Source organism: Cannabis sativa, chromosome 6, assembly GCF_029168945.1.
Source record: "Cannabis sativa cultivar Pink pepper isolate KNU-18-1 chromosome 6, ASM2916894v1, whole genome shotgun sequence".
In the NCBI taxonomy this organism is placed as follows: Eukaryota; Viridiplantae; Streptophyta; class Magnoliopsida; order Rosales; family Cannabaceae; genus Cannabis; species Cannabis sativa.
The window spans coordinates 73,453,344-73,466,940 of record NC_083606.1 but is presented as its reverse complement, the minus strand read 5'-3'; positions in this window follow the sequence as shown (position 1 = coordinate 73,466,940).

Sequence of the window (13,597 nt, the reverse complement as noted above, 5' to 3'; positions counted from 1 at the left end):
CTTTGGTCGGGGCAACAGATCAATGTGGGGAAGTCTAAGGTCTTCTTTTCCAAGAATTGTAATGTGAACACTGGAATATGTATCTCGGATTGGCTCGGGTTTGACTTAATGAATGGGGACGAAACCTTCCTAGGCAATCCGCTGTTTGTCTCTGGGAACAAATCCAAGGATTTTGAATATGTTGTGGATAAAGTCAAATCTCGCCTAGATGGCTGGAAAGCAAAACTCCTCTCACAGGCGGCTAGAACGGTCCTAATAAAAAATGTGGCCTCAGCTATACCAATCTATACTATGTCAGTTTTTCTTCTCCCAAAGAATATTAGCAACTCTGCGGATGCGCTGGTTCGCCGGTTTTGGTGGACAGGGAGTGTGGACGGAGGTAAGTTTTTAGCGCTTCTAAATTGGGATAAGATTTGCAAGCCGAAGGTGCTTGGAGGTTTGGGGATTCGGAAATTCAGGGATATGAATCTATGTCTTATAGCGAAATTGGGGTGGATGATTGCCAAAGACCATTCGGCTTTGTGGATTCGTGTAATCACAAGCAAGTATTCATTCGAATCCTTTTTTTGGTGTGACATGCCCCCTCGGGGTGCGTCAACTGGGGTGCGTGGAATTTGGAAGACTCGGCAATTTATCCTTAGTCACAGTGCGTGGATTCTTGGCCATGACTCAAATATTGACCTTTGGAAATGGAATTGGGTGTGTTCTGATGGAGTGGTTATGGGGCCCAAGGACTTTAATCCTAGAGTTTGCTCTCATCTCTCCCTGGGCGATCTGAAAAGGAATAATGGAAACGGTTGGGACAGAGAGTTGATAGCAAGAGTTTTTCTGCCTGAAGCGGCCAATTCTTTGGTAAATTGTAATGCTGAAGAATCTTTAGAGAATGATCGTTTGATTTGGATGTCCAACTCTTCGGGGGATTTCTCGCTCAAATCGGCTTATTGGAATCTCTGTTGTAAGGACTTATCTCCTATTTCTATGTTCTCTTCTTTGTGGCGGTCCCCTCTTCATGAAAGACTCAAACTTTTCCTATGGAAAGTTGCACATGACTGTCTATTGTTTGGAGCTAGATTGAGCAGAATTTTTGGGAATGTTATCGGTAAGTGCCACTTATGTAATGAGGAAGGTGAAGATTCGGCCTCTCATTTTTTCTCTCGGTGCTCTATTACCAGAAGTCTTTGGCTTCAAAGCAAATGGAATGTCAGGGTGGATTTGATTCCTCTCTCTAGTGGGGCAGAGGTTGTTTCTTGGATTCTGAATCCAAATGTGGTGGGTGATGTTATCTCTCCTTCTGATTGTAAAGAATTCTCCTTGTATGCATGTTCTTTATCACTCTCTTTGGTTTTTTAGAAATGATGCTTTCCATAACAATGTCCAGTGGACATTGACTGAGATGAAGAAACGGATTGAGAATCAATTTATGGGGTTCTGGAAAGTGCTGGTGAGACTGGATGCTGGTGGGGAGGAAAGAGCCATTGTTGTGCCCAGATGGACTCATCCTCGGCCGGGACGAATACGGATTAATGTGGACTATGCCACTAAAGATAACTGAGAAGCTGTGGGAGTGGTGGTTCGTGACGAAAGTGGTTCGATACTTGCTCTGTTTGCTTCCAAAGTGCATGCCTCCTCTCCGATCCACGGTGAGCTCCTGGCGATGTCCTGGGGCCTAAAGGTGGGGCGGCATCTCGGGGTTACGGCGACGGACATTCTTTCAGATTGTCAAGTTCTAGTGTCGGCCATGTCTTCCTCCACTTTGCCCCATTGGAAACTCTGGTCTCTGTTTGGTAGTGTTATGAGGTTGTATTCCTCCTATGATGTTGTTTCTTTTTGGATACCTAGAGAGTCTAACGAAGCCGCCCATCTCCTTGCTAAATGGGGGCTTAGTCATGACTGTAATGGTTACTTGAACTTTTGGGAGGTGAGTCCCCATGTACTCACCAACATCATGTTGTTTGATAAATAAATGGTTCTCCTTTTCAGTAGCAAAAAAAAAAATTTAATGACTTGGACCAATCAAGAATTTTCACGTAACAATTTATTTAATTAGGTACTTATAGAAGTTCCAAAATTATAACTTAAGTATTATTACCACAAAAAATTAAATTTAAATACTTATTTATTAGGTTAATTTAAGTATTTACTCATAATAATAATTATAATAATAATAATAATGGTAATAAAAGGTGTTACTTAACTATTTCAAAAAAAAAAAAAAAGGTGTTAGTTAAAGAAAATAAAGAAGTCCATCAAAAAATAGACAGTGTAGAGGTGGGCCACCTATTTCACTTTTTATTTATTATACTGATTTTTTACTATTTACTTGTTATTCTCTGCAACTTATATAGGTAACGTATACACACACAGTATAATTAATGAATACTATGTTGACTCATTAAAGAGTGTAGAAAGAGGGTAAATTAACAAAAAAGTAAACACAAATCATATAGGACAATTAATAATGACAAAACAACACTAACACGCTTCTAATTAGCAAACCACACTATCATTTCAACAAAAAAAAGAAAGAAAAATTAGCAAAACCCCACACAATTAAATTCTAATATTAATAATATATAATACTGTTTATATATATAAGTACCAATTCTAAACAGTATTATATATATATTAATGTATATACTGTTTATATATATATAAACAATATATATATTAATAAACAGTATATACATTAATATATATATTAATATATATAAACAGTATATATATTATTAATATATATATATAAACAGTATATATATTAATAAACAGTATATACATTAATATATATATTAATATATATAAACAGTATATATATTATTAATATATATATAAACAGTATATATATTAATAAACAGTATATACATTAATATATATATTAATATATATATAAACAGTATATACATTAATATATTGTACTGTATATATTAATGTATATACTGTATAGTTTGTACCTCTGATTTTTCTTTTGGATATATGTACTGTATAGTTTGTCTTCATATTCTATAATATATTAATGTATATACTGTTTATATATATATAAACAGTATATATATTAATAAACAGTATATACATTAATATATATATTAATATATATATAAACAGTATATATATTATTAATATATATATATAAACAGTATATATATTAATAAACAGTATATACATTAATATGTATATTAATATATATATAAACAGTATATATATTATTAATATATATATAAACAGTATATATATTAATAAACAGTATATACATTAATATATATATTAATATATATAAACAGTATATATATTATTAATATATATATAAACAGTAAATATATTAATAAACAGTATATACATTAATATATATATTAATATATATATAAACAGTATATACATTAATATATTTTCATTTATGAAAGTCCTCCTGAGAGCACTTTCCATTTTAGTGTTTTTGTTTTGATTGGTTTTGGGAAATTGGGCTACAGATTCATTACTATGTTGACTCATGCCAGTCAAATGCACTGTCCCTTTTGTGTATGTACCTCTGATTTTTCTTTTGGATATATGTACTGTATAGTTTGTCTTCATATTCTATAATATAATAATAAGTAAAAACATGGGTCCTTTCTCTTAGGGATTTGAGGTCATGTATATATATTAATAAACAGTATATACATTAATATATATATTAATATATATATATAAACAGTATATACATTAATATATTTTCATTTATGAAAGTCCTCCTGAGAGCACTTTCCATTTTAGTGTTTTTGTTTTGATTGGTTTTGGGAAATTGGGCTACAGATTCATTACTATGTTGACTCATGCCAGTCAAATGCACTGTCCCTTTTGTGTATGTACCTCTGATTTTTCTTTTGGATATATGTACTGTATAGTTTGTCTTCATATTCTATAATATATTAATGTATATACTGTTTATATATATATAAACAATATATATATTAATAAACAGTATATACATTAATATATATATTAATATATATAAACAGTATATATATTATTAATATATATATATAAACAGTATATATATTAATAAACAGTATATACATTAATATATATATTAATATATATATAAACAGTATATATATTATTAATATATATATAAACAATATATATATTAATAAACAGTATATACATTAATATATATATTAATATATATAAACAGTATATATATTATTAATATATATATAAACAGTATATATATTAATAAACAGTATATATATTAATATATATATTAATATATATAAACAGTATATATATTATTAATATATATATAAACAGTATATATATTAATAAACAGTATATACATTAATATATATATTAATATATATATAAACAGTATATACATTAATATATTTTCATTTATGAAAGTCCTCCTGAGAGCACTTTCCATTTTAGTGTTTTTGTTTTGATTGGTTTTGGGAAATTGGGCTACAGATTCATTACTATGTTGACTCATGCCAGTCAAATGCACTGTCCCTTTTGTGTATGTACCTCTGATTTTTCTTTTGGATATATGTACTGTATAGTTTGTCTTCATATTCTATAATATAATAATAAGTAAAAACATGGGTCCTTTCTCTTAGGGATTTGGGGTCATGTTTAGGGATTAGTGGGGACCAGACTGTAAAATTATGTCATTTGGGGTCTTCCAATCGTATTGGAAAATTCTTCCAATGTTTAGGGAGTTGGACAGATTCATTACTATGTTGACTCATGCCAGTCAAATGCACTGTCCCTTTTGTGTATGTACCTCTGATTTTTCTTTTGGATATATGTACTGTATAGTTTGTCTTCATATTCTATAATATAATAATAAGTAAAAACATGGGTCCTTTCTCTTAGGGATTTGGGGTCATGTATATATATTAATAAACAGTATATACATTAATATATATATTAATATATATATAAACAGTATATACATTAATATATTTTCATTTATGAAAGTCCTCCTGAGAGCACTTTCCATTTTAGTGTTTTTGTTTTGATTGGTTTTGGGAAATTGGGCTACAGATTCATTACTATGTTGACTCATGCCAGTCAAATGCACTGTCCCTTTTGTGTATGTACCTCTGATTTTTCTTTTGGATATATGTACTGTATAGTTTGTCTTCATATTCTATAATATATTAATGTATATACTGTTTATATATATATAAACAATATATATATTAATAAACAGTATATACATTAATATATATATTAATATATATAAACAGTATATATATTATTAATATATATATATAAACAGTATATATATTAATAAACAGTATATACATTAATATATATATTAATATATATATATAAACAGTATATATATTATTAATATATATTATTAATATATATATAAACAATATATATATTAATAAACAGTATATACATTAATATATATATTAATATATATTAACAGTATATATATTATTAATATATATATATAAACAGTATATATATTAATAAACAGTATATACATTAATATATATATTAATATATATAAACAGTATATATATTATTAATATATATATAAACAGTATATATATTAATAAACAGTATATACATTAATATATATATTAATATATATATATAAACAGTATATTTATAAATATTTTTTCATTTATGAAAGTCCTCCTGAGAGCACTTTCCATTTTAGTGTTTTTGTTTTGATTGGTTTTGGGAAATTGGGCTACAGATTCATTACTATGTTGACTCATGCCAGCCAAATGCACTGTCCCTTTTGTGTATGTACCTCTGATTTTTCTTTTGGATATATGTACTGTATAGTTTGTCTTCATATTCTATAATATAATAATAAGTAAAAACATGGGTCCTTTCTCTTAGGGATTTGGGGTCATGTTTAGGGATTAGTGGGGACCAGACTGTAAAATTATGTCATTTGGGGTCTTCCAATCGTATTGGAAAATTCTTCCTAATTTTTTATTATTTCTCATTTCCCATGTTACTTTTGCTGAAAATATTCTTCTTGTCTTTTCCTTTTGATATCAAAAACAACCCAAAAAGTATTCCAATACTATCAGCTGATATTGTCATTTCCCATGTTACTTTTACTATTTACTTGTTATTTTATATAGGTAACGTATACACACACAGTATAATTAATTTTGATAAGACTATTTATTTAAAGTCTTCTTTTTTTTTTCAGAAAGAAAAATATATTGTTTAGGCTTTGGATTCCAATTTATTAGCAAAAAAAAAGAAAGAAAAATTCTAATATTAATAATATATAATACTGTTTATATATATATATATAAGTACCAATTCTAAACAGTATAATATATATATTAATGTATATACTGTTTATATATATATTAATATATATATATTAATGTATATACTGTTTATTAATATATATACTGTTTATATATATATTAATAATATATATACTGTTTATATATATTAATATATATATTAATGTATATACTGTTTATTAATATATATATTGTTGGAATAAATTGGAATCCAAAGCCTAAACAATATATTTTTCTTTCTGAAAAAAAAAAAGAAGACTTTAAATAAATAGTCTTATCAAAATTAGCAAAACCCCACACAATTAAATTCTAATATTAATAATATATAATACTGTTTATATATATATAAGTACCAATTCTAAACAGTATTATATATATATTAATGTATATACTGTTTATATACATATTAATATATATATTAATGTATATACTGTTTATTAATATATATACTGTTTATATATATATTAATAATATATATACTGTTTATATATATTAATATATATATTAATTTATATACTGTTTATTAATATATATATTGTTGGAATAAATTGGAATCCAAAGCCTAAACAATATATTTTTCTTTCTGAAAAAAAAAAGAAGACTTTAAATAAATAGTCTTATCAAAATTAATTATACTGTGTGTGTATACGTTACCTATATAAGTTGCAGAGAATAACAAGTAAATAGTAAAAAATCAGTATAATAAATAAAAAGTGAAATAGGTGGCCCACCTCTACACTGTCTATTTTTTGATGGACTTCTTTATTTTCTTTAACTAACACCTTTTTTTTTTTTTGAAATAGTTAAGTAACACCTTTTATTACCATTATTATTATTATTATAATTATTATTATGAGTAAATACTTAAATTAACCTAATAAATAAGTATTTAAATTTAATTTTTTGTGGTAATAATACTTAAGTTATAATTTTGGAACTTCTATAAGTACCTAATTAAATAAATTGTTACGTGAAAATTCTTGATTGGTCCAAGTCATTAAATTTTTTTTTTTGCTACTGAAAAGGAGAACCATTTATTTATCAAACAACATGATGTTGGTGAGTACATGGGGACTCACCTCCCAAAAGTTCAAGTAACAATTACAGTCATGACTAAGCCCCCATTTAGCAAGGAGATGGGCGGCTTCGTTAGACTCTCTAGGTATCCAAAAAGAAACAACATCATAGGAGGAATACAACCTCATAACACTACCAAACAGAGACCAGAGTTTCCAATGGGGCAAAGTGGAGGAAGACATGGCCGACACTAGAACTTGACAATCTGAAAGAATGTCCGCCGCCGTAACCCCGAGATGCCGCCCCACCTTTAGGCCCCAGGACATCGCCAGGAGCTCACCGTGGATCGGAGAGGAGGCATGCACTTTGGAAGCAAACAGAGCAAGTATCGAACCACTTTCGTCACGAACCACCACTCCCACAGCTTCTCAGTTATCTTTAGTGGCATAGTCCACATTAATCCGTATTCGTCCCGGCCGAGGATGAGTCCATCTGTGCACAACAATGGCTCTTTCCTCCCCACCAGCATCCAGTCTCACCAGCACTTTCCAGAACCCCATAAATTGATTCTCAATCCGTTTCTTCATCTCAGTCAATGTCCACTGGACATTGTTATGGAAAGCATCATTTCTAAAAAACCAAAGAGAGTGATAAAGAACAGATGCATACAAGGAGAATTCTTTACAATCAGAAGGAGAGATAACATCACCCACCACATTTGGATTCAGAATCCAAGAAACAACCTCTGCCCCACTAGAGAGAGGAATCAAATCCACCCTGACATTCCATTTGCTTTGAAGCCAAAGACTTCTGGTAATAGAGCACCGAGAGAAAAAATGAGAGGCCGAATCTTCACCTTCCTCATTACATAAGTGGCACTTACCGATAACATTCCCAAAAATTCTGCTCAATCTAGCTCCAAACAATAGACAGTCATGTGCAACTTTCCATAGGAAAAGTTTGAGTCTTTCATGAAGAGGGGACCGCCACAAAGAAGAGAACATAGAAATAGGAGATAAGTCCTTACAACAGAGATTCCAATAAGCCGATTTGAGCGAGAAATCCCCCGAAGAGTTGGACATCCAAATCAAACGATCATTCTCTAAAGATTCTTCAGCATTACAATTTACCAAAGAATTGGCCGCTTCAGGCAGAAAAACTCTTGCTATCAACTCTCTGTCCCAACCGTTTCCATTATTCCTTTTCAGATCGCCCAGGGAGAGATGAGAGCAAACTCTAGGATTAAAGTCCTTGGGCCCCATAACCACTCCATCAGAACACACCCAATTCCATTTCCAAAGGTCAATATTTGAGTCATGGCCAAGAATCCACGCACTGTGACTAAGGATAAATTGCCGAGTCTTCCAAATTCCACGCACCCCAGTTGACGCACCCCGAGGGGGCATGTCACACCAAAAAAAGGATTCGAATGAATACTTGCTTGTGATTACACGAATCCACAAAGCCGAATGGTCTTTGGCAATCATCCACCCCAATTTCGCTATAAGACATAGATTCATATCCCTGAATTTCCGAATCCCCAAACCTCCAAGCACCTTCGGCTTGCAAATCTTATCCCAATTTAGAAGCGCTAAAAACTTACCTCCGTCCACACTCCCTGTCCACCAAAACCGGCGAACCAGCGCATCCAGAGAGTTGCTAATATTCTTTGGGAGAAGAAAAACTGACATAGTATAGATTGGTATAGCTGAGGCCACATTTTTTATTAGGACCGTTCTAGCCGCCTGTGAGAGGAGTTTTGCTTTCCAGCCATCTAGGCGAGATTTGACTTTATCCACAACATATTCAAAATCCTTGGATTTGTTCCCAGAGACAAACAGCGGATTGCCTAGGAAGGTTTCGTCCCCATTCATTAAGTCAAACCCGAGCCAATCCGAGATACATATTCCAGTGTTCACATTACAATTCTTGGAAAAGAAGACCTTAGACTTCCCCACATTGATCTGTTGCCCCGACCAAAGGCAGTAAGTATCCATCACCTCCTTTAGAGTTGTTGCCTCCTCAATCGATGCTCTCACAAAGAAAATAGTGTCATCCGCATACATAAGATGCGAAACGCTTGGGCCATTCGAAGAGCACTTATAACCCGTAATTAACCCACTCCTTTCCTTTTCACACACCATTCGGGAAAGAACTTCAGAGCACATAATGAATAAATAGGGGGAAAGAGGATCGCCCTGCCTCAAACCCCTCTCAGGTCTGAACATCTTAGTCAATCCACCATTTAACAGAACTTGAAACGAGACCGTGGTGATACACTCCATAATCATAGCACAGAACTTCTCATGAAAGCCGAAAGCATGAAGAACCTTTCTCACAAAATTCCACTCAAGCCTATCGTAGGCCTTAGACATATCACATTTAATCCCCATGAAAGACTCCCCACCATGTCTTCGCTCCATGTCATGCACAATCTCATGGGCTATAATTGAGTTCTCAGCAATCCATCTCCCCTTAACAAAGGCAGATTGGTACGGAGATATCAAATTATCAAGAACTCCACGGATTCGATTTGCCAGAATCTTGGCAATTATCTTATAACAAACATTACACAAACTAATAGGGCGAAAGTCATCAAACTTACAGGCATTACTCCTCTTGGGAATGAGGACAATGAAAGTTCGGTTGACCTCCTTTGTGAATTTGCCCTCAGCAAAGAATTCCTGAACAAATTGTACCGTCTGATGGCCCACCACATCCCAGTGTGACTTATAGAACTTTGCCGGAAACCCATCAGGCCCAGGGGATTTTGACCTCATTAAATTTTTATTATTTAAAAAAAAAATTAGTTCAAATATACCAATAAAAAAATGACAAGTAGATATAATAGCTTAACATTTAACAGTTAGGTACCTACAGAGTTCCAGAAATATAACTTAGGTATTATTACCGCTAAAAATTAAACTTAGGTATTTATTTACAACTAAGAGTTAAATTTAAGTATTTATGCCACAAATTACTCTATTATTATTTCGGCTAAACCCTCAATTATCATTCTTGTATTTTACTCTCTAAATTTAAATTTTAGTAGTAAAATTTTTCAAAAAATTGAATTATCAATAAATTTAAAGTGATGATATCTATTTTTATAGGTAATTACCAACATGAATTACTTATATATATATATTATATATTTACATTAGTATACCTAATATTATTATTTAATTTTTTTATCTTTATAATTTTATTTAATTTTGAAATAATTTTCAAATAGTAATATTAGGTGTACCCACTAACACTAATGTGGGGGCTATAGCTCCCACTAACAAAAATATCACCTTTTAAAAAATTAAATATAATTTTTATTTAATTAGATAATTATAGATTAAAATAATAGAAAAACCCTATCTAATAATTACCCAATTACTTCCAAATTACACACCCTAAGTTTTTTTTTCTCAATAAATAAATACATAAAACAATAAGTTTGCTATTCTTTATTAAAAAATATTAAGTTTTCTAATGTACCTTGTATTGGATTGATATTTTATTTATTATTTATTTAAATTAAAAGGGGTCTTATGTAATTCCTCAGTTGAAAATGAAAGATGTAATCCCTCATTCATTTTTAGCCATCCAAATAAAACTAATAGTTATCTGACCATTGATCAATTTAGAATAGATATATAGGGACATTTACTATTTCAAAACAGGCAACCGAAATCACCAGTACATATTAAATATATATTTTTTATTTCTTTCTTACTTTCTTCCTCTTCTGATTATTCAATAACAATAGTATCTTATAAATTTAGAATAAAATAATGATCATCACTTTCTCATTTTGTTGGTTATATGTTATTAATAACGAATTAATAGTTAAACTTAAAACCAGTCTCGTATATTTTGTTAACATTTTTGAATTTATCAAACCAAACACTAGGATATTATATTTTTTATTTTAAAAATATTTAAGTGGTGTTTGATAACACTTTTTTAATCAATTTTTTATTTTTAAAATTAAAAAAGTAAAAATATTTTTTAAACACATGTTCTATAAAACTGCTTTTATTTTTTAATTTTTTAATTAAGAATCAAAATTTTAAAAATAAAAAAAAATCATTTTTAAATAGTTTTTTTTCTTAATTAATATTTTGAACTCCGATCAGACCCGGATCCAAATTCTCCCCACAGCCCTAGCATTGAACCTGACCTCTAACCCGAATCCAAATCCGACTACAAACTTAGACCCGTCTCAAATAAAATCAAAAAAAAAATTAACTTTATAAAACACACTTTTATTTTCTGTTTTTAAAATTGAAAAACAAAAGTGGTTACAGATGTCATTTTTATTTTTCAAAAACAAAATTTTTAAAAATAAAAATTTTACTTTCATTTTGTAATTAAAAAATTAAAATGTTACCAAATGCAACCTTAGAAAATCACTTTCAGGTTATTTTTAGGGATTTGTAACATGATTGATTATAGAGAAGTTTTTCATCTTTATGACTCTCACCTATTTACAAAAATATGTGAATTATATTTTTTTTTCAATTATTATGGTAAAAAAAATGAACAATTATAGGGGAAAAATTATAATCAAATCTAAATATTGATGAGAAAAATATGAGCAAATTTAAATATTTGTAAAAATAATTAAATAAATTATATTAATATTCCAAAATTTTATTGAAGCATCCCAATTTTGTTTTTTTTAACATAATATGTATATATTTTTAGTTTAAAAGAAAAAGTATACTTGCTTTTTTTATTATTTTCTAAAAAATTATATTCAGTTATACTTACACTGACGTGATAATTAGCAATGTGGTTCACTTACACTTGGCTAAGTGGAATGTTATTTTCAAGGCATTAACAAACTAAACTTGGATCAGATATATAAGATTTACATTGGACTGAACCGATATTGAAAGTAGAAAAAATATCATAAACTTAGCTTCATATCTTTTCCAAATCAATATTTGTAACACCCTACTAGTTTAGGCGTGCTATCGTGATTTTAACATAATTCTGCAGCTCGTTGCTAATCAACGAGTTTATTGAAAATTGTGAATATTTAAAACCTTATTTAAATACTTATAAATACCAAAATAAATAACATATATATAACCAAGATCCCGAGTATAAAATATTTACAACCGTTTCTGGTATTTAATACAAAAGTTGCCACATAACGACTATACAAAATATGTCTAGTTGTCCCAAAGATCGTACGCTCCAAGTCTAACTGCCTCGACATGCACAATCTTCATCTGCTCGCTTTCATGACTGCTCAACCTTAGCCTTGCCCTTACCTACACATGCAAATAATATCTGTGAGTCGACAGACTGAGTAAGAAAAGCATAATCAATAACATAAATATAACTCAAATTATAAGCAAGCGCCAATACACCCAACCATAACCCTATTCCAGTGCCCAACACGGTACTGAGTCTAGCTAAAACGTTCGTACGATAATACTATCAACCTACACTCGGTATGCTAGTCATACTCTAGTCGTACCGATGCGATAGCGTCGATCGGTATCTAAGCCAAACATACATCTATCAGCATCCAATATAAATCTACGTATATTGATACCGCTATCGATGTAATCTAACGGGCTTAATAAACATGTACGCTAAACATGTAAACACACATGCATATCATTACACTAGTCTTACCTCGTTTCTGAATTCAAGTCTGTCGTTCAACCTGAGTAGAACTGCTGCTCGACGATTTATAGGCCCCTAAATCACAATATTTGTGAAACTGATGAGTGACACGCTAAATTACTTTTCGGAGACTTAAAATCGAAACTAAAAGTTTCCCTATCGATGGATAACATGGCAATACCATAAATATTACAAAAGGGGGGAAAATTAGGGTTCCCTAAACTGCCCCAAACAGCAGACGGTTCCCCCAACCGAAAGTCCGGTTCTGTGAGGTTTCTTGGGGACCAACCAGAATTCCAGTTCCTACAGGTCCCACTGAACTAGTTGACCGGTTCAATGCAGGAAACATAAAACTCCTTGCAAATAATTCAATTCGACCCCAAATTTCACAAGAACCTCCAAAACATCTAATTACGTCATAATAAATAGAAATTATATAATAAAACCAACGAATAACCCTTGAAGCAAAAATCACCATTAGAGAGCAAAGCTTAAGCTCATCAACTCAAACCTTGCTCAATCACCACACCAAACATCAAACCTATTGTAAATCAACTTAAATAACTTTAATTTAAGTTCTATATACAAAATCAAATATCCTTAAACATCACAAAACCCTACTTCTAAAATCATGCATAACTTAACTTGAAACCTAAGAAATCACAAAAGGGTGAGCA